This window comes from Salvelinus sp. IW2-2015, linkage group LG20 (genome assembly GCF_002910315.2).
Source record: "Salvelinus sp. IW2-2015 linkage group LG20, ASM291031v2, whole genome shotgun sequence".
Classification (NCBI taxonomy): domain Eukaryota; kingdom Metazoa; phylum Chordata; class Actinopteri; order Salmoniformes; family Salmonidae; genus Salvelinus; species Salvelinus sp. IW2-2015.
The window spans coordinates 2,049,603-2,073,635 of record NC_036860.1 but is presented as its reverse complement, the minus strand read 5'-3'; the positions used below and the strand labels follow the sequence as shown (position 1 = coordinate 2,073,635).

Sequence of the window (24,033 nt, the reverse complement as noted above, 5' to 3'; positions counted from 1 at the left end):
GCGAGACACTGGACCCTGTGGCTTCTTCTGGCAGCCCACAATGCCAAACAACATCAACAAAGACAAGCCAGCGTGAAGCTCCCCCGACCTCCTCTCTCCTACCCTATCCTGTTATTTTCTCCCTCCACCCCCACCTGTAGCCTCTCTTTTCCAATGTTTTCWTCAAATCCTCATTTCCCCCCCGTTTCTCACTCCAGTCAATCCTCTTTTCAATCTCTAGTGTCTGGTTTCTTCTAGACACGGTCTATTCATCTCCTCCTTTCTTTTTATCCTCCATTCCYCACTCTTTCTCCATGTTAGCTAACAGTACATGTACCCTCCATATGTCTGTGTATTCCAACTGTAACTCAGACCCCCCTCCCTTTGTCTCTCTCTCTCTCCCCCACAGGGGGTCTGTGGCCGTGGTCTGACCGCAGTCGGCTCTCCCTGGTGCCATTTCCTGGAAGCCTCTGCTTCGCCCCTCTACTTTACCACCACCCCCATGACTGTAGCAGCGTGACGTGGCAGAAGAAATAAAAACCAACAGCCTCCTTCACTTTGACTCCTTTAATCTGTTCGATACAATCCAGAGCTCCTCTGGTTCACTCTCTCTCGGTGTCTAAAAAAACAACCCACAAAGCGAGCCAGATCGGACTTAAAGCACAGCGAGGATGGCTGGCTTAAACAAAGGCAGCCATTCTGAGCCGAACAGACTTCCTTAAACGTTTTTATCATCTCGACGGGCAGAGATACATCTTCAATCGCCGCCGGGAAGTGTCAGTTCTAGCAGGTGCCAGGTATAGGAGGGAACTCACAACGAGTAAACTTTTTTTCTTTTTCTACACATGTTCAATTGAAAGAGCAAAGCTAATAGAAAGTACATACTGTAGTGTGTGTGTACATATACACATATATGTGTGTGTGTGTGTGTGTGTGTACATATATGTGTGTGTATACATATACACACATATATGTGTGTATATATACACATATACATATACACACACACACACACATATGTGTGTGTGTACATATACACACGTGTGTGTGTGTGTGTACATATACATGTGTGTGTGTGTATACGTGTGTGTGTGCATACATATACACACACATATATATATATGCACACACACCTATGTGTGTATATATATATATAATGTGTGTATATGTATAATATATGTATATATATACATACATACATACATACACACACACACACACATATATATATATATATACATATATATATATATATTAATTACACATGTGTGTGTGAGATTTCATTACTTTAAATGTAATTTGCATTGTGCATTTACTGAGTCATTTGTCAGTCTCCTAAACCGTAGGCCCATGTCTGAAACCTTGTATATTACGTACATTACAATAGCCTAGTGCCTTTAGCGGCACGTTGGTCAAGGTATTAGTCGGGCCTGATTCTGGCAGAAGCCCAGCAAATACAAAACAGATGGGTTGGTGGGTGGTAGGTGGAGAGAGGGAATATCTACACATTTTTGTAGTAAATCAAACCATTTTTCTCATTCAACAATCCAATGACCCAGCCCTGCTTCCCTATTTCACAGGGGAAGAGTGGGGAGAAAGGAGGCAAATTCCTTGGCACACTCCAAAAGAAGCACACTGGTTGAAGTTTATTCAGAAGCACTTTCACACAATCCTCCCGTTACAAGAACACTATCTGGTGCCCTACATGACAAGCACACCTCGACACCTCCAAGCGCCGTCTAGGCTTTAAGTCAACTGCCACGTGATGTCATGGTCCTCCTAGCCAAATCTATGCCGTATGTGTTGCCTTCTCTCTCCTCTTGCCGTTGTGCTCTTCATGTGGGAAAGGAAAAGGGGGCCCGGGTGCCCACTGGAGCGTGGTACTGTGTAATTAATGAGCCGCAGCGTGGTGGCGCAGCCCTCCACCATGACCTTACACAGCAGCTTCGCGGCTTACGCTAACAGCATCAGCAGAAAAACAGGCCCGGCATCAGGGCCTGTCAGAGACGTGCACCGTCGTCGACAAGGCTACAGGGACAAGAAATGAGAGCTGACGCTGAATARAGATTAGGACGTGGGGTGACCTTATCCAAATGGCATAGCATCCGAGAAGAGAAGGTGCTAGTTTGACAATCTGTCCCAACAAGTGAAAAGTTAAAACTGATGCATTTGGGCGAGTGAAAATGAGTGACTGGTAATTTACATGCAAGAGACTAGCAATCCAAGACCATAACCAGCCTGCTTGGTTGTTTGGTAGCTTGAACACATAGGTGTGTTTATGTTTCTGTTTGCGGTACAGAAGGAAGCATCTTCCCTGAAAGCTCAGCAACATGCTATCAGCAGCCCCTCCTTTCCTCCCCTTGGAGGCCTGATCACAGATGCTAGGCATATGTTCTAGAAAATGGCAATTGGTGGCTGAACCTTTATCAACGCTATTGTGTGTTCACTCAGACAACAACCCATCCACACAGCCCATGCTGAGGGGCACAGAGCATCCTTGGAGCTGAGAGAATTGTCTAAGACTGCCCTAGAACTGGGCAGGGTTTATCTTTCCAGTGCTGCATGGCCTGCTCAAAGAGGCTTACTCGTGTGCCGCAGTAGCACCAACGGCATTAGACTGGACTGACTGTGTTTTCACCGCTGCTCCATAGTGCAATCGCTACTGTTATTCTTTAGGATTTGCTGCTGCCACAAAACAGGGCTGATATGGGTGTGAAAAGTGAAGGGAGGGGGAGGAGTACAGTACTACCACGTTGGTTGAAAGGGTACATATTTGAACGTTTTAACAGGCCTCTGTAGAAAACTAAAGGGGGAGGTTTTAGAAGTGGTCATAATTTTCCCTGTTATCCTAACAAATACACGCTACAACATCAACATCCACTAATCGCGCTCAGAGGCCCATCGGAACTGTCCGTTTAGGCAGTCATTAACGTTAGTCATTGTTGGTTTTTCAACGTATCTGCTCCTTTACGACATCACAAAGGCCACGGCAAAACCATCAGATAACCTGTATGARTGAAGATAGTTGTAGGGCATTGTGTCCACCTGCAACCATTTTCGAATGATAATCACGGGACATCACATATGCTCAACATACACTACTAACATGTTTACCTAAAAGATAATCTGATATTTAAAAAAAAAAATCCCCCCTAGTTCCAGACTAGACCACCACAACATAAAGAAACAAAAACAACCCATCCTACTCTGTGGTACATCCCCCACTTTAACGGACAAGCAGAAGGAGGGTGGTGGGAGGGATGGGGCTAAACCTACATAGGGTCCGTCCCTAAGCTGCCACGCACACTGGCAACCTCTCAGATGCCCATTTCAGTCGCGCCGCTGCATCTCTTTAGAATTCTGGAGACCCTGCCTCTGAGGGACTGGGGGTGTAGATTTTCCCCTCACACGGCCTCTTCGATTAGGCTTAACTCGCGTCACATCTTTCCCACTCTATACCTGATTATGGAATTCTCTGTTTCTCTCACACTAATAGGAAAGCGCTTTAGAGGCTAGCTGAGGGCCAGACAATGCTTCGCCTGACACCACCTATCTCTCCCCCCATGGAGAGCTAGTGGTCGATACCACTGCCTGGTTTGAACAGTTGGCTTACTGGCTCGCCGATCATTACCTGCCTGCCAGTCAAGCATAGCGAGCTCCACTGCACTCGACAGGTGAGGGAAGAGAAAACAAGCTTTAAACTTGACTGAGTGAGGGCAGGGACTCCTGCAGAACCGCAGGGACTGAAGTAAACGAAAGTAATGGAATGGATGGTATTGCACAATGAGTTCACATCAGACTCACTACAGTACGTTTTTCAGTAAGGCTTTGGTTTCGGAGAATAGTAATCATTTTTGAACGGGGTATAAAACATGTCATACATAGAGAAGGTTACAAACCCTGAGACAGGATCCCCCATCTCTCCCTTTAAAAAGTTGCAGTCCTGCCCCGCTTTCTTTGAGTGCGCTGGATGACTTGATGCTGAACTCTCAGAATGTCCTAAAATRATGATTCTTTCCAGTCTGAGGAGACTAGTATATCCAAAACTATTAAGAATAAGAAGAAGCACAGGGAGTCTGCACAAAAGCCAGTGTGCTGTGAAGTGCACACACATTTGCTTCCTCCCATCAGAGTAGGCTACATCTCTGATAACACCACATTTGTACAGGGCACATTAGTGGTGACTAACAATCACCTCTAATCGATGGGATGAAAGCTTTTGGTTTCAATGCTGCAATTGCTCAAGAGAGAAAATTAGTTTCAGCTCAAGGATTCCATTTTCCGAAACTCTATATAGCTTTTATCTCAGAGTTGGGAGGCACTGAATAAGACCTTTATACTCCAAACTCAAATCTGACTTCTATAACAGACTGTGGAGCATTGTTGTGTTTATCGGTCTACAAGAGGTGAGAAGTATTTATGATAATCCGCTATCATGGATCAGGGGCTAATGTGAATATATATGATATTATCAAAATGAATGGGTCCTCCCTMGTTGAAGAGGAAGTTTTAAGCCATATGATTTTCCTCATGGAGATGAGCCCTGAAAGCCTATTTTTGTGGTTGAGTGCTACATACTGTTGCCTCAGTCAAACATATAGGCTCATTTAGCTTAGTTTGTGACTAGCTGGATCCCAGGGACTCTGAAAATAAAACAAGAAATGATCATGCCAGTATGCTGCCTGCATCACAACCTTGCATAATTATTTGACTATCTATGCTCTTGTAGTGGTCAGTGCAGTACTCCCTTTAAAATCACATTTCCTAAACAGATAGCTAACTAGTTTGGCTATATAGTTAGATAGCTTACCTGTCCTAAAGCTGTACCACACAAGCATAGCCAAGTGATTCAGAGAGACTGTGACAGCAGTGGGGGAGAGAGTCAGTGTGTGTTGCAGTACCCAGCTGCTATCTCAGCATGACCGTCTCACACTGCCAATCCACTTCCCACGGCAGAACATAGGGAGTACAACAGGAGTGTTACAGCAATCTCAAGTTGTTTGTTTTCAACAGACCGGGAGAGAAGCACCGACTCATAACATTAAAGAGGGGGAGGAGGTAGTGCAGCTAGAGTATGAAGCTTTACAGGAGGCTTGGTAGACAGCCAAGAAAGAGGACCAGCATTAAATCAACTTAATACACTTACTCTCCTCATCCCATTCCTCTATAAGAATATAGTCATTATAAAAACAAGTTATGAAAATAAATTTCCTCCATCTTGGTGTTAAATTAGTTCATTGTTAAGGAAATCCAAACAGTAAATGGTTTAGTGTTACAAGAGAGGAGTAGTTCAGGATAAAGGAAGTAACAACGGACAGCCTCCACAGTGTGCTGTAGAAGCAGAGTAGAAGCAGAGCGGGTCAAGGCTGTGTGTCGGGTTGTGATAGAGATCCCCATGACAACAGCCTGGCACTGACACCATTAATTTCTCTCTCCAGTGGGGGCCTTTTTGAGCTCTGAAAACAAGATGTCACTGTTGACCTCTCGCCCTATGAAACGGCGGGTCATTGTTATGCCCAGGAGGCGCTGTGGTGTGTCGTATGATCTGTTCCCTTTGGAGGGTCTCGCATGTCGCAACATGACGCTGTTTGCTTTTTGAGCTCATGGGTTATTCTGTTTCTATGCACTGAATGGGGTGGGTGTCATCGGGGGGTGTAGACACTTCAGTGCAAAGGTTCAGGTATTGTACAAATGGGGTAATGCTGCCTCTTCTCCTTTATCTGGCGTCTTTGACTTGTGCACACAACCAAAAACACGGATGATGAAGTCATCTTATCGTTATCCCAACGTAAATACAATTGAATACAGAATCAATGTGCTGACGTTTACACTAGAATGCAATTTAAATCTCATCTTAACCGCACTGTAGCAGTTACCATACACATCTTTGCGGGGAGATATGATGGCAGAGCGGCCTCAACTTGCATCAACTATTCTACAGTACAGGGCTCCCCAACTAGATGGGGGACTGGGGGTGTTGTCTCTGTAGACTAGAGCACACTGAGTTGTGCAGGCTTAATGGAGAGCATGCGATCAAAGGGTTCACTTCTTCAAAAATAACTGAGTGTGCTTGTTCGGTTAGGTTTCAAAGAGCTCCAACATCTCACATCTCTATCCTTTTGATTTTAGTGCATTTCACATAATTGCATTCCTGCGTCCAGCCCAGCTACAGCCGCTGTATAACATAGGCGTGCAAAGTTTCAGTTTGATCTGCATTGCCGAGGACCATCATAAAAACAAGGTTGTCAATTAACCAAAGTGATGCTGGCACAAAGGGATGACAACAATAGCAGTAAGGAAGTGTCTAAATATAACTTGCTTCATCTAATTAGAGGACGCTCTACTGCATATTTTCGGATATTTATGGTCTTTATGACGGCTCTGAAGAATGCAGACATTTTCTCATTGTACTGACAATAGCTGAAGCGAAACACATTACCGTGCCGCCCTGGATTTGAATGCTCAATTTTCTTTAGAGGAGAAAAGAGCCTGAACAGATTGAGCTTCAGCCTTCTCATCGTGTCATCAGGTTTCACACTTCCACCTTTGAAGCCACTAGGTGGTGAATGAGAGCCCACAGGCTTGAGGAGCACACTGGAACAACAAATGGCCCTCTACTGTTATTCTGCGGGAACCTCAAACAATAAATCAGCTGTGGGTGCAGAGTCCAGGGAAATGGGAGGGGAAACGAAGAGCGGTAGAATTTACAGTACTGGTCATAGCACCGTTTCCTGTGTTTGGTTTTTGAATGAGCTCTGGGGAGGATCAAGGTGCGCAGGGATTTGGGCCCTGATCCAGTGAGCAACAGTAAAGCTGATAGGAGAATGTAATTTTAGAGGGACCTCAAGTTGCTAATGGCAATCAGTTTCTGCAATCTCATGTTGATTGTATGGTAAGTAGTCATGTGTAGTCTGAATTAGGAATGTGACAAATGGAAAATGTTTCTTAACGTTTAAACTGCCATTTATTTTATTGGTTTTCCTAAAATTCCATGCGAATTCACAATGCAGCTGCGCTGCTGCCAGCAACAGTTTGGGTTTCACAGTGCATTAATGTACCTCAGTTCCACCTTGCATTTCTTTCTCATTTAACTTCAAAGTATTCCCATACAGGACTTCGCTGCTGTCGCTTGCCTTTCTCTGCCATTTTTCCAAATGTTAACGACGATGACGTAGTGGTGGAGAGTCAACGCCAAAATAATTGATTCCTCGACTCTTGCACGTTGACTCTTGTTGTCGACTCCCATTTATAAGTGTCAAGATTTGATTCCAATAGGAATCGACTCCTAAGATTCGTTATTTTTTAAACGGAGGAGACTGAGTAGCTGCCGTACTTCCAAGAACAAACACTTTCATCTTTAATAGCGAGCTAGCGAGGGACAGGAGAGAGAGGGGAGGGGCACAGCATAGGCAGGTCAGCCACCAGGCAGACAGTCAGAACCGTGTACTTGGCCCATCTATCGGCAATCAAAAGCTGTATGTTGCAATGGTACAGATGCAACACTTAGCTCTCACAGTCACACACAGCATCTGCGCGCATCTACGGGTTCACTTCATGCTGTTCACAGCGTGGTAGACAGGGCACCAAAACCCTGGAGAAGTTGACCTTGCACTTCAACACTCTTAGTTGTTGTGGAAATTGACCCACTATGAGGTTTACTTTCTACATCGACTTCATATCGTTGAGTGAGTCTACCTTTATATTACACAACTTTCCCCAGGCCTTTTTAGCCTATRGTCTAGTTAGGCTATGACACAGAAWWTWTTTTTTGTGATAACTGCACTGTGATTTTAATTTTGTAGGGGGGGAAAAACTAAAAACAGTTTTCTTTCTTAACATTAACAATTCCAACTTCGTTTTAACATTTAAAAAGTTCACACCCCTAGTCTCAATGCCTTCTAGCCAGGTAATGATGTTAGTACATGACCAAGGACTTAGAATAGGCAGTTTATCTTCCTGCATCAGTATCACGTCCTTCCCCAAAGCAAAGGTATTGGTGAGAATTGTCTAGACTACAGAAAACAAAAGGAGGGCRGGGAAAAATGTCAGCAATATCGGACATTGCAGCTCCTGACACTCCAACAGGAAGAACTCTCGTAATCCTCCTGCTGTTGTGATTAACTCATACTCTGGTAGATGACAACGTCTGACAGTTGTAATGACATTACCTTCCTGCCGAAGCGTTTCATGTGACATGTCAAACCCATGCTTTACTCACAGGGACACGTCATGTCAGCACGCAGCTTTCTGACACCATCGTTCTCTCAATGACAGCATTGTGCCCCTCATGCCCCCTGAGTCCTGACACGGTAGCAGCTGACTACTGTAGCAGGCGGAGGGGGAGCTGCTTTTTGCTCCCCAACCTTGTGAGGTCTCAGAGTGATCAGTTACAATGGCAGGAGAGCAAGCCTCTGTGCCAAACAAAATGGCAGGGGGTGGAAACCGAGAATGTCTTGGTTTAATARGTTTTGATGGGTTTGTTCTTCGCTGCGGTTTTCACCACGTGAAGGTTCCTGTTGGGACGATGCCAAAAAAAGCATCTTTATACCATCCTTGTGATAGGTTTCTCACTCCACAAGATATTGTATTGTCCTCTCTTTTCCTTGCAATGTGAAAGCAGTCCATGTCTGACAGAGCATGAGCTGGTACATTTCTACAAAGCAGTGGATGGAAGTAGATGTAGATGGGCAGGGTGTGTTCATAACACGCTTACCGTGGAAGGCAACCGTGGCAAAACCTACAAATATGCCAYCCAAGGCAATTCCAGGAGACGATAACGATTGTATTCAAATTGAAACTCGAATTAATGCATTAATGCAATTAATGCAGTTAGCGACAGTGGATGGTTGCATAGCAACAGCGGTACCAGCCTGCTCTAAAATGGAGGGAGATACAGGCTACACTGTATATGAATGTGTATGAATGTGTGTGCATGTCCGTGACAGGTTTGTTTAGCAAGAGTAAACACACCAGATGAGAACCAGAGCCATATAGAATCGCCGCCCCCCTCCAAAAAAATACAAAAAATACCTAAAGCTGGAGACTCATATCTCCCTCACTAACTTTAAACATCAGCTAACTGAGCAGCTTACCGATCACTGCAGCTGTCCACAGCCCATCTGTAAATAGCCCATCCAACTACCTACCTCATCCCCATATTGTTTTTATTTACTTTTTTGCACACCAGTATCTCTACTTGCACATCATCATCCGCACATCTATCACTCCAGTGTTAATTTGCTAAATTGTAATTACTTCGCTACTATGGCCTATTTATTGCCTTACCTCCTTACTCCATTTGCACACACTGTATATAGATTTTTTCTATTGTGTTATTGACTGTACGTTTGTTTATCCCATGTGTAACTCTGTGCTGTTGTTTGTGTTGCAACTGCTTTGCTTTATCTTGGCCAGGTCGCAATTGTAAATGAGAACTCGTTCTCAACTGGCCTACCTGGTTAAATAAAGGCGGAATATATCTATTTTTTAAATAGAGTTAGGCCAACTTTTAAAATTTTGAATGTTGGACTATTTCTACACATTCAGTGACATAGCATTGTTGAAATATTCCCCATGTAATGTTAATGGGGCGCTAACATGGGTGCCATAGAATGTTGAAGTGTAATGTAAATGCATCATAATGAAGAAACCACAGTGGCCCAACTTCCTATATGGCTCTGATAAACTACATTTTCCATTACTAGGATAATAACTTACATTTATTTGTGCATATATGTATTTTTTCACCCATCTATCCATGTTTCAGGTTCTGAACCGCTGAACTTGTGACCGACAAACACTTAAAGCCATTTGAAGTAGCTAATGAAGTGTAGGCACTTTTTCAAGAAGTCTCATTACTTCTCTTTATGTGTGGTGTGCTCTTTCACTTGTACTCTTTTGTTTCTCTCTCTCTCTCTCTCTCTCTCTCTCTCTGTGTGTTTCAAATCCACACAAGTTAGTTCCATTATCCCTGGGCATCCATCTGAATCCTGAGTGCTGCTCCAGGTCTTTAGAGGGGAGTAATTCCTCTGACGTGCTCCTGTCCTCCGCTTTGCATGACAAAGGACTGCAAAATCAACCTTGGGATTATGAAAGGGAGAGGACAGTGTTTTATATAGGTGTGTCTGACTGGGCCGAGGGGCTGGGAATGTATTGAAACGGACTGATGAGAGATTCTGCAGCGCAATCGTTTTTTGGGATGGCGCAGATCACTTTAATAGTCCCACCCACACACACACAGCTTTGTGTGCACTGCACACTCACACACATTGGCACATTAAAGTGCACATCAATCCACACACAATGCACTATCATGCCTAAAGTATCAGGTTAAAAACACACAGACCAGACCATCCTCAAAACCCCAATGTGACGTGCTACCTTGCAACACTCAACATCGATATAACCTTCGATTTCCAGGATGGGGGAAGCCATTTAAAGCTTAGTCTGTACCACCCATACAAGATTGTTGCTGTGCATCATTGTCTTCTAAGCCAAGCACACAGCTAAAGCGAGTTTGAGGAATTATACCATTAAACATGCTGTCAGGATGGTGCAGCGATACACTTAAACCTACCATCACCACAACACAAGGGTGAAAATCAGAGATCTATCAATCGTACAGGAAGAAATTCAGATACTTTTATGAGTGCAATTAACAGATACAACACGGCGCCCACAACTAATGTCGTTGGCAGAGGAGGTTGAGGGTTTTAGACACTGTAATCCTGACATAATGCATTCAGAATTGAGCCTAAGTGGGTGAAGGCCTGGCGCTGAATCAAACTGCTGTGTGTTTTCTTTACCTTTCACACTGCTAAGACCCGGCACAGCTGCCTCTTTGATGAGGCCATTCCTCTAACACACAAGGACAGGATATCCTTCAGGAGAGTGGGAGTATGGCGGTGTGTATGTGAATGTATGGGGGGTCTGGGGGTCTTTTGCACTCCCTTTTACTACAGTTGGTCGAGCGGATGTAGAACATGGAAGTAAAGACCATGTCCTAAAACCAAATCAGGAAACACTTGACGGTTGAAGGTTCCCCGTACTCTGATCTCACAAACGCAATAGTGGTGTAGTGAACCCCTGGATTAGACATCATTTAACAGTATTACTGTATAACAGTAATGAGACAGAAAGCATTAATGGCTCGCAGTAATTTACCAGTACTAGATTGTAAGGTAGCTCTAAGAAAACAAGGAAAGTAAAATGTAATTGTTTAGTCAACGAGGATGTTAGTTTTGTGAAGACGCAAGCGAGTTTATAGGCTGTCAGTGGCCTCAAGGTGATGTGTGTAATAACTAACCTGCAGTAACAACCCCCACCCCCCGCAGCTAATGGCTGTAAATGGACAGTCACCAGAACCAATGCATCATTTTCTGGAGCCTGACCTACTTTATTTTCTTCACGGAAACCAGCAGATCCAGGGCTATTGATAATACTGTCTTGATTCATTACACCAGAACAAAAAWATATATATTTTCCCCAAGACAACCAGGGGTTTGGAATAAAATGTGGTATGGTCCTTTTATCATCTGGGTTGATGTATAATGTGATTTGGTCTAGCAAGATAAATGTGCAGCAGTGTGCTGTAGTTACTAGGGAGAGGTAAACAAAAAGCTGCATTTTACATTATGCTGGGTCAGCACATTCCCTGAGGGCAAAACTGGATTGAAATAATGTAATTCAAACCAGTGTCTACTGGGATACTAGTCAGTAGGGGTGGTGATGTTGGGAGGCAGTGCAAACAGGTCCTTTTAGCCAGGCTGTCTGGATTGACACAAGCCCCCGATAGAAAGGATAGGACAGGAGACAGGTAGACAACCTCATTGGATCTGACGATAGCGGCAGTAGATGTCTGCTCGCTTTCAGACCCCCAAGTGTCACTTGCTTTATCCTCAATGTGAAGGTGTGTTTTGGTGGCTCAGCTGTGATCTATTTAGCGGATTGACTTGTTGAGCCAACACCCTGTTCCAGCTAAGCTAGACCTGGCCAAGCAAGGGAAGGCCAGCAGCACTGGCCAGAACAAGATAATAATATCATGAGCTGTTATCAAAGAATGGCTCGACTTACCACACACTTTGGGCAATATAACTCCATTTAGCATTGTATGGTTTTTAGTATTTCTCCGTTTAGATCTTGATCTGTAAGGCGAGACGGAGCACGGCAGGGGAAATTCTGTGCGTTATGTTCAGAACTCTAAGCAGTCTGGTGGCAACACAAAGCGTCTTGAACCACTAAAGTCTCGTCAAGCCATCAACACAAAACCACTACCACAGAATGTGCTATAAAATGCCTTATTCCAGCATATGACAAAATAGGTTGATAAAGCACCCTGGAGTCTGGCACCATCCAGTCTAGCACCCTTTGGCAGAGCACAGCACTATCAGATACAGTAGCAGAGTAAAAACCACCTTCACTGCGCACATTACAGTGCTATGGTGTGTATTGCATTGACAGCTTGTAAAGCCATTTGGCAACATCTTTACCCCTGTCAGAGTGGCCCTACAGATCAACAGATCTGCAGTAGCCGAGGCCTGTACTGTAAAAAGAGAGTGACGTTGATTGCTGCACTGTGTCTCATTAAACAAGATCAAGGATAATACGTTGCGTGTCCCTCACATCCACACCATAACTCCTGTGGGGCTTCTAGAATCCCATCATGGAATGCTATAATGTCACCAACAATGAGGTGCAGATGAAAAGTGTCATCGCCATGGGGATCTCAGAAGTGTGCAGATAATAGAACATTTGATTTTTCAGCCAGAATAGTTTTTGTTGTCAAGCGCGACATTAAAGACAGGGGGGCCCTGTTATTACAGGCTTAGCAGTCTACACTCGAAGTACAAAGAACCGTAGTGGATTTGAAACAGAGAGAGAGACAGAGAGAGAGCTGCTCTGTGTATAACCCATAAGAGTCTAAGACCTGTCTAAGCTGGGGGTAATACTAAGCTATATGGAATCGTTGCTATTTGATTTGGAATTTTAAGACCCCTTGAAGTATCCCCAAAAATATATTTAAAAAAAATACTTGATGAAAAATTTTGGGGGACTTATTGCTATTAGCCCATACAAATGCATTGAATAACAGATTCACTACATGGAACAACAGATTTTTGGGGGGACTAAAGGAAGTTAGTTCTGAAGTGTCTGTCCTATATCTGAGAGATATAAGAAAGATCAGGAAACATAGTTTTAATTTWATTTTTTACATGTATTTAACCCCTTATTTTGGCACTAAACAAACTCTATATATGCTTCCACATATTTTTTCAACAGGGACCGGGGGACCTCAGATGAGTCTTGTGAGCCCCGTGGACGTCCTAAACTGACGTGTTCTTGAGAGTCTCACCTTTCCACAGATGGTTCATATTAGTGTGTAGGTAGCCGTACTGTAATCAGAACAATGGATGCATCATTTAGATGTAAGTCAGTCTGATGTGCTCCTCCATCAGGCCTTGATCCAAAGAAGAAATGCAAGGGTAGAGAAGGGTCTGTAGATGGTTCCTACAGCCTGGTAAAGGTTGTGTCCATTCCCTGAGAGATATGTTAAACCCTATTAGGAGGATGAGTCTTCTCTACGTGAGACAGCCTCCGCTTAGGCTGTAGGCAAAACCCTTGAACCCGATGGCAGTGAGCTCTGGAGAGGTTGTGGTTACGAGGTGAGCCCTGGTTAAATGTTAACTATTACAGGCATCCCAGAGGTGAAGTAGGAGACCGAACCTTCAGCCTGATTGCAGCAGAACCACATGAGTGTGTGTATTTCAGCAGCTTAGACAAATGACAGTATGGGATAAGGACCGTCTTCGCTGCACTTACTATGGTTGTGGCCTACCAACAAGAATGGTTTGAAGTCAAAAGCAAATGGGTTCCTTTCTTTCTGAGAGAAGCAGGTTGATGGTGAGGAGCCTTCGTTGTGTGCAAGGTGTAATTGTAGCCCCAACAAACTGCAGCATTAAATTCTGTGGGCCTCTGTCGTAAACTCTGTACAGTCTAATGAGCCCTCTCTCTGAAACTATTGACTTCCCACATCCTTGCCCCTGGGGRGAAAAACCTAGGCATTCATACAGCAATTAGTGAGGGGTCTGCTTTGAACACTGCTGCTCAAGCGAGTGACACCCATGTTTACAAGATGTCTGTGTGGAGCAACAAGCAGGCCACTGACATGATGAGAAGAGTGGGGCTGCAAGTGAAGCCGTTATTCAAGGATCTCTGAAAGCGGAGCAGGGGTGAAATTAGTTTCCAAAAGCAATCCCCCATTCCGTCCTCTGTCCAGTAGCCCAGCAAACACACTAAGCACAGTCCTTTGGAGCTCAGGAAATGGAAAGAGAAAAATGTCTGTCCACAGGCAAACCATCTACTGCTAAGACTATAACGCCAGCTTTCCCGCTCTTGTGTTTCTCTGAAACAGAATTGGCTTTTCTGCTTAGGAAACTGCATTTAACTTGCTTATAATTACATTTGCAGTCAGACAAGGTAACCATGGTTCAGAGGTGAGGGAGCAACCGTCCAAAACAGATTAACACACCCKCACATACTGTAGTTTGAAGGGCTTATTGACTGAGAACTTGACTCTTTCCTCTACAGGCCAAACATGGGCGCGGGTTTGTGTGGATACAAACAATAGGCTAACCACAAACACATTCAAAACATGAGGCAGAGGGATAATAAGAGAGGGAGAGGAAGAAGGCGGCCATGTTGTTTGCATGTAAAACGCCTCGCACCCTTTCACTGCTGCTCCAATATTGCTATTAGAGACCTGGCTCTGTCTGGCTGTGTGACAGAGTAGTGACTGAGTGGAACCAGACGAGGCCAGCCAGCACCTCTAATTAAAGTTAAGCAGCACTAAAACATTAAGCTCGTTGAAAAGAAGAGGAAGCGAGGTACAGAAAGGGCCTTGCTTTTTGGTCGATCACTCAAGAGTCTGGTTGTTCCTGGTAACATATCGTTATAGTGAGGTTTCAAATCTCAGAGGTTTCAAATCTCAGAGGTTAATGCAACGCTAATTAGCCTTAAGCATAAGATCCAGAAGCTATTTGGGGTAAGAAAATAAGAAATTATGTTACTAAATGCTTACCCAGTGGACAAAAAGATGAACAGGGAGAAATTGGCACAATTTRCAAAATCAACTTCTCACTAATGAGCTTCTAAGCGCTAAATACATGCTACATTGTTTACAAAGTACCCTACTCAGAAGTGTTAAAGACAACACTGGGAGGGGGACTAATTACTTTTAATGTTATAACTTACAACATGCAAATAGCAACCAGAAGCCTTCACAAATGACTTATTTTCTAATCTGAAAAAGGAGAAGAAGCTTAGATTTTGGAACAACTGATTGTACAGAATTGGTGTGTCTCCATCTGGACATAGCAACTAGGCTACCTGACAGCCAAGCTATCTTCATTTGGTGATAAACAACCTTGCTTGACACTGGCACTTCTGGACCTCCTAATGGAAACCATGTGTTTATCCGAAAATGAAGTGTCCTTGGCAGGAATAGACACAGTGAGCCAAAAACCACACAGATACAAGGACTGTTTGGATTCCTAGCTAGCCTAAATATTATTTGACTACAAACAGATTACTTTTACCARTGTGATGCGGAACTAAACAAAGGTTCTGTACCTAGCAAGAGCTTCACAGGATCCTCTAGCTGCCATCGTATGTCCTTTGATGTGGAGTCYATGCCTTTCTACCTGGTAAAATGTGTTCCTTCTCCCCCTGCGAGTACATCTATATGAGCATGTCAACAGCCACAAACTCCCTGTAGTCACCGAGAGGACCAATAGGGAGACAACCCTGACCAAGATAAAGGTTTAGAGGCAGTGCTTAATTTAAGCCGGATCCTGCCGGATCAGGATCAAACAGGATCCGGCACCTCTCYGATTTTACTTTATTCCGGCACCTATTTGCCCGGATCCGGTATCTCATGATTTATTAATTGTTTGTACTGTAGACATTCTAATGAAAGCAATCAGCGTTAAATCAAGTTGCCTTCTAATTATTTATCCCACCCCCAGAAAGACCATGTAAAAGCACAGTGATCCTATCCTTCTGTGTAATCATCCTCTCCTAACACACTGATTTCAGACCTACTCTCTTATTTGTACATAGAGGTTATGGGGAGGGCTGGTTGGGTAATTAACTGATCTTGACACAGCAGGTCTTGGTAGTCAACTAGTGAAGAGGTCCCTACGTAATCATATTATGTAGCCGAGGCTAGTCGTCTCTCTACTGAATTTGAATCGTGGGAAAGCCAAATTAAAAACAGATAAGAAAAGGCAATCGAGTTTAATMACATTTTTGAAGTCCAAAAATCCTGAAAAAGATGGTTAACTTTTTAGGGATAGGGGACAGCATTTTCACTTTGGATGAATAGCGTGCCCAGAGTGAACTGCCTCCTACTCTGTCCCAGATGCTAATATATGCATATTATTATTACTATTGGATAGAAAAAAAAAACAACTTTCCCTTTCTAAGTTTCCTAAAAACCGTTTGAATTTTGTCTGTGAGTAAAACAGAACTCATTTGGCAGCACACTTTCCTGACCAGGAAGTAGAAAGTCTGAAATCGATGCTCTGTTCAAGGGCCTGCCTATAAATGGGCATGATACGTATTAGTATACATGCACGTCATACACCTTCCCCTAGATGTCAAGAGGAAGTGAGAGAAAAATGAAGTGTTTATCTTGGTCTGAGGTGGAATAAATCCTCTTGGCACGACGAGTCACCCATTCCTGTTTTCTGGAAAGCGCGAAGATGGACCTGGAATTGCCTTCTGGAAAGCTGTCGTTATAGGCGACTACTATCTCCGGCTTTGATTTTATTTGATACATGTCACAATATCATCGTAAAGTATGTTTTTTCATATAGTTTTATTAGATTATTGAAATTTTATCGGGACGTTAGGCGTGTTGCGTTGGGTGCTTTTGTTCAGGAAGGAGAGCTTCGCGCCACTTGGCGAGTGTGCTGCTAATTCAAGAGGGACAAGGACGTTCTAAAACCAAACAACGATTGTTCCCGACAAAGGACCTCTTGTACAACATTCTGATGGAAGCTCATCAAAAGTAGGACCCATTTTATGATGCTATTTCATTATATCTGTCGAACTGTGTACTATTAGTTTTGCGCCCAGGTTTTGGTCACTATCTCGCCATAACGTAAGCCTTATGTCGTAAAGAAGTATTTTTTTAGAATTCTAACACTGCGATTGCATTAAGAACTAGTGTATCTATCATTCCTATACAACATGTATTTTTTTTGTAATGTTATGAATAGTTATTTGGTCAGAATAGGTGAGAGTCTAATAGAAATTCCGCACATTCTGGAAAAAAGATGCTACGTTAGCAAAATGTATAACCACTGATTTAGCTCTAAATGTGCACATTTTTGAAACAAACATAGATTTATTGTGTAACATGTTATAGGACTGTCATCTGATGAAGTTGTTTTCTTGGTTAGTTTGGTTGGTTCTTGGTTAGTTTGGTTGGTTTCGTGCATGCTACTGTGCTGTGAAAATGTCTGTCCTTTTTGATTTGGTGTGAGCTAACATAAATATATGTGGTGTTTTCGCTGTAAAACATTTAAAAAATCGGACATGTTGACTGGATTCACAAGATGTGTATCTTTCATTTGCTGTATTGGACTTGTTAATGTGTGAAAGTTAAATATTTCTAAAAAATATTTTTTGAATTTCGCGCTCTGCCTTTTCAGTGGAATGTGGGGGAGTTCCGCTAGCGGAACGCCGGGGCTAGAAAGGTTAACCTCTTCACACTACAGGGGGTGCTGTTTCAACTTGGACATTTATCGTTCCCAAATTAAACTGCCTCGTACTCAATTCTCTGCTCGTACAATATGCATATTATTATTTACTATTGGATAGAAAACAATCTGTAGTTTCTAAAAACCGTTTGAATTATGTCTGTGGGTGAACCAGAACTCTTTCTGCAGCGAAATTCATGACAGGAACTGCGAAGGTCTGAAAACGAGGCTCTGTTCTCAGATCAGTTTAAAGCTCTGTATGTATCCTATGGGTCGACATGAACTGCACCCGCCTTCCCCTGGATGTCAGTAACCAATGAGAATTGGAATGGAGTTTCTACGTAGATCTCAAACCTTATAAAAGCGCCAAGGAACGAAGGGAGCTCTCTTTTCGACATTCGTCATTACGCAAAGCAAGACTCAGGATGGCATTTTGAAACGCTCAGTTATCAGCCTTAGATATATCCGTCTGTAATTTAATTCGATATAGGTGTTAGAAAACATCATAACGAAGTTATTTTAAACCGAGTTATATCAGTTTATGCGAGTATATTGCTATTTTTGGAATTTCCTTAGTATTGCGTTTTGAACATTTGGGCATGTTGTGGCCACATAGCTATTGTTAGCTGCTAATTCGAAGTTGAAGACGACGTTTTACAACCAAGCAACGATTATTTTGGACAAAGGACACACTTGCCAAGATTCTGATGGAAGCTCGTCCAAAAGTAAGAGCTATTTATGATGTTATTCCGTATTTTGTGGAAAAATGTAAACGCATTGTGCCGCCATTATTGCGGCACTAGTCTGGCTGTAACGCACACTGTATGTCTAGTAACGTTAATTTTAAAAATCTAACTCAGCGGTTGCATTAATAACTAATGCATCTTTCATTTTGCTGTCCAACCTGTATTTTTTTAGTCAATCTAATCGATAAATAATCGTAAACTTAGGTGCCTTTCCAAGATGGCGCCGGCCAGAATGCATGACCTGTTGCACTGATCACATTGTATAACCACGATTTGTGCTGCTAAATATGCACATTTTCGAACAAAACCTTATGCATTGTGTAATATGATGTTACAGGACTGTCATCTGACGAAGTATATCAAGGTTAGTCAAAATTATATATCTTTTGCTGTATTGTTACGATCGCTAACCTGTGCTGCTGGTAAATTGCTTGTGTTTCTGGCTATTGTGCTAAGCTAATATAATGCTATATTGTGTTTTCGCTGTAAAACACTTAAAAAATCTGACATATTGGCTGGATTCACAAGATGTTGGGCTTTCATTTGCTGTACGCTGTGTATTTTTCAGAAATGTTTTAAGATGAGTAATTAGGTATTTGACGTTGGTCTCTGTAATTTTCTGGCAGCTTCGGCACTATTTCAGATTGCAGCTGCAATGTAGAACTGTGATTTATACCTGAAATATGCACATTTTTCTAAAAAAACATATGCTATACAATAAATATGTTATCAGACGTCATCTTATGAAGTTGTTTCTTGGTTAGTGGCTATAATATCTTTATTTGGTCGAATTTGTGATAGCTACTGATGGAGTAAAAAACTGGTGGAGTAAAAAAAGTGTGTCTTTTGCTAACGTGGTTAGCTAATAGTTACATATTGTGTCTTCCTGTAAAACATTTTAAAAATCAGAAATGATGGCTGGATTCACAAGATGTGTATCTTTCATCTGGTGTCTTGGACTTGTGATTTATGATATTTAGATGCTAATAACTTGTGACGCACCTATGCTAGTCAGCTTTTTACTGTGGGGGTGCTCCCGGATCCGGGTTTGGGAGGAATTAGGGTTAAGCACTGGTTACAGGGTTAAGTAGTGGCACTGAAACATAAGGACTAAAATGACACGTAGGCACAGGTGACTGACCGGCAGATCAAGTTAGTGGGTGACAGAGGTACTGGACACTCCATTGAGAGGTCTTTGAGGAATACTAGATGATCTGTAGGAATGCATGTCAGGTCTGTCAGTAAGACTTGACTATCAACACCAGACACTGGCTGATTCAATCCGCTGCAACACGAGGGCATTAGAAGGAAATACAAAAAATATCTGACAGCTAGGGTTCTATTTTTCGTTTAAATTATTCATAGATTTCATTCTTCTTCTTCACTGCTGGAGTTTTGGTTTTCAGGTGGAGGAGGGCTTAGGTGCTCAGTGGGTTGTCAAATCAATATTTCTGTACCCATACACTGGTAGAGAGCAGAGAGTATATTCATCATAATCCCCCATCATCATCATCAATAACAAATGTAACCAACATCAACATCATCCACATTATCATCATCAGACCCGTTCAACCCGTAACAGAATGCCCAGGTTCTCAGAAATAATCTGTTTTCTGCAGCCTGGCAGATCATCTCTCAGTACAGTTGTGTTCTGGAGTTTACAGGCAGTGTGGAGGACCAGAAGCCAAGGTTTCGCTTACGCAGCCGGTCAGAATGATGCATGAGGACAAGATGAGGTAAGGTGAAAAACAGAAAGAGAGATGGAAGGGGGGGGGGATAAAGAAAGAAGCAGGTAGACAGAGACCTAGAATAGTGACTGATCTTGGACAACTGAAGTAGATAAAGTACATTCTTTGTGAGCACTGAACTCAAGGGAAAGATGTACAATGAGATGAGGGAATTCAGGGGATTACTATACCTCCCCTAGGGGGTGTTGAGTGGCCTATAGATGCATAAGGGCTGTGGGTGTGGAGGGTGATGAGGGGGTTTGAAAAGAGTGGTAGTGGGATTACATTGGCTTCATCACTCAAGCGATCAAACAGGAGGGGGAAACGGCATCCATTTGGAAATGTGCCGGTGTGGGGGGGGCTTTGTCTATGGTGTGTATATTTCGTGGGAGTGTACTACTACACACCTGAGTGGATAAACCTCCTGACAGTACATATGTCTTACCCATCAACTAAGCAGTCACGTAAACGACGTGAAATAACGCCAGACAGATCTGCTGCAGTCTGCATCAGGTGAGACCCCCYCCGAGCGACCGCCCACTCCTGCTTCCACTGTGTATCCAACCGCCTCGAAAACAAATCTGCTTCATGCCGCGGCTCTCTGTATACAAAGCCGGTTTACTGTTATTGCTGTACTCAGACACTCAGTCCTCCTGACCATGAAAAACAGGGAGCTCTGTAATTACGCCAATCGTATGTTCGTTCTCCCTCTCCGCACTTCCCCTCCATCTCTCCTCACTTGTGTCTGTGCTGTTATGTTCAGTGATTGGGTGAAGAGAATAAGAGAGAAAGGGAGGATATTAAAAGATAAAAAGGGAATGAGAGAACAGGAACCGAGAACTAGCGAGTTACAGCATGAGAAGTAGCGTGAGAGATGGAAGGAGGTGTTAGCGAATACCGAGAAAGATGTGTGAGAAAGAGAGGGAGGGCTGTGACTATGTCAACGGCCATGATGGCACGAATTGTCAGACAAAATGTCCACCATGAGCTCCTATCCCTGAGGAGCGAGAGTTGTAATGTTCCTGCTGTATGAAGCGAGAGGCAGGCAGTTTAACAGCGGCTTGGCCTGCTCCGATTTGCAACTAAAAGAACATGATAATTGCTCATGTTGCTGCCGGCCCGATGAGTGACATCTCACCAATCCTGGACCTGGAAGGATTGTCTAATCTTGAGTGGCAGTGTGAGCTTCCAATGACATGAGCATCCAATGACACAATGTAAACGGTTGGAAAACGAGGGCTGAGGCGCTCTGTCAATCCAAAATGCTTTGCTGTCCACCCAGACCCCCAAGAAGACCGATAACTAATAAGCACTCCAACGCCTGAGTGGGTCTGAGTAAACAGACCGGGCCTCATGCAGACAGTCTAATTGGCTATCGGAGCTAAATAAATTGTTAGTTGTAGTGAATGTACATGACAGCACAATCATGCTGGGGGAAATACAGTATGCGTCAAGGACAGCTTGTTTTGCAAATCATACAGGGGAGAAAACAATTCACTTAACCTACAAGATATGCAGGTCATAGGTGAAGATTATTTGGTTTGACAGCATTTGAAATTGAACTGCTCATGACAACAGCGAAGGGTAGAACAGTTAAGTCTAAATTAATTCATGTGCATAAAAGCAAGCTGACTTGCTTCAAGACAATTAAAAACAGCAGACATTTGAGAAACAGATGRCTGTGCTTAAAATAACACACAATAGCTTTGTCACTTGATCACAGGTGGTGAGCTAACACCTTAATCACAGCGGTGCTCAAAAATGAGACGTCACAGTGGTTCTCGGCGGGCGATTTTAACAATTTTAATGCGCCAGAATGTTTTAAAGGCTTTAGGCTAATGCTAAATGCTGAGCAGATGAATAGTCCTTCTGATACTTTTCATAAACACATCATTAGCAAAAGCCTGAAAGCATTTACTAGGTTAATCGTATGAGTAACGCAGTAGCTATGTCATCAAGGAAAGGTATGCAGCAGTGGCGCTGAGTTGGACCACTTGAGCATGGGTTACGAAATCTTGCGGAGCGATTTTATCCATGGAAGTGGACCCTAGGGATCTATCACGCTTACCTGATTCTAAAGGTTGTGAGAAGTCATTATTAACCCCTTAGGTCAGTCTCCCATTAGGTCAGTCTCTAAACCTTCACATAAAACATTGGTAATGTTTTCATCCCTCCATGCCCCATCATGTCCTCTTGAGTAACAAACAGATCAAACCACATGCAAATCATGCAAGGTTTACATTCTAATCTCATGGAATCCCCAAGAAATGGTCAAACAATTAGCTAGGCACCAGCCTGTCTGTTCATTTGACATGTCAATAAAACGAGTCACTGAAAATACACAGTGAAAGACTTTTCTAATTATTCTCTCCATTAGCCGGTATGATTATATAAAACATAGGCCTACTACAGAAGTGCCTCTAGAAATCAGAATTGTTACATTAATACATATTCATTTAAGATAGAAATACACCAGAAACCATTCAAAACAGTCTTTGTTTTATGGATTTCCKTCTACATATGCACCACCATCATGAAAATCCAGTCCCTGTCGGTTTCTTTCACACTACCCCATTCAGCCATCACGTCTTATGCAAACAGCACCGTATCTCTTACTCCCCTTGACAACAGCTACAAAAGAAAGAAGTCAGTCGGCTGCCTCTCAGCTAATTGCCCTTCGCCTAGCTCCTCCCTCTTCATAACAGATCAAAGGTAATAATCCTCTGCCAATCCACTGTGGTGCGCCTGCCATCGCTGTTGTTATGCTCATTATGGCCGCCTTGAATTGGCCGGGCTGGATACGCCATTCGTTGTATCCTCCTCCTCGCCCYGCCCTTGTCCGTTCTAAAGAAAAGGGACCTTGCGACGGTCTCTCAAAACGCCAAGGTCTCCTCCAGCCACACTGGCTCCATTTCACAGCAAAACACCAATTTCACGGCTGGGCGGCCACTGGATAATTAGATGAGCCTTGAGTGGACATGGAGACGCTCGCCTCAGCTCTGTGAGAAGAAAACAAGACAGTGTTCTCTAAAGAGAGGCTAGGGAGAGGGCTACTGAGCTCAACACAGGGCTGGCTTTGTTTGGGTCTCACTTGTCGCTTTATTGCATTAAATGAGTACGGGATGTGTGGCAATTCTTTCGTCTTTCTGGTTGTTGCTCCATGCAGTTTTGTGTGTTATTGGAGTCGTTTGATATCGTTTGATAATGAATTCTAGCTTGTGGCTATAGGAACATTGAAAGGAGAGCTTTGTTAAGTACCTGCCTTGCTGCTGTTTTGAAATACCAGGTACATGTAAATGACATAGCATGTGTACATTTGTGAGAGATGGGCTAAGTGTATGGCTGGATATACAACTGACCCATRATCTTTGACTGCTCCAATTTTCCAATAGACATTGAAGTTTCTGTAGAGAATGTAACTTTTTATGAATTTAAGGTAAAGTGTATTTAGGCTTAAATGCAAAAAATAGTGCATTCTTTTTCACGAGGAATATAAAACTGCAACACATGTGGAATTACCATTGCCTACCGTACCTCTGCCAACAGTTCTATCTGGGGAACTATTACCATTGCCTACCTTACCTCTGCCAACAGTTCTATCTGGGGAAACTATTACCATTGCCTACCTACCTCTGCCAACAGTTCTTATCTGGGGAACTATTACCATTGCCTACCGTACCTCTGCCAACAGTTCTATCTGGGGAACTATTACCATTGCCTACCGTACCTCTGCCAACAGTTCTATCTGGGGAACTATTACCATTGCCTACCTTACCACTGCCAACAGTTCTATCTGGGGAACTATTACCATTGCCTACC

General features: G+C 43.1%; 1 protein-coding gene across 1 annotated transcript in view; it reads right to left on the bottom strand.

The window, feature by feature from the left end:
• The window catches only part of LOC111981951 (protein TANC2-like), a 145,570-nt gene that overhangs the window by 80,769 nt on the left and 40,768 nt on the right, over nucleotides 1–24,033 (bottom strand).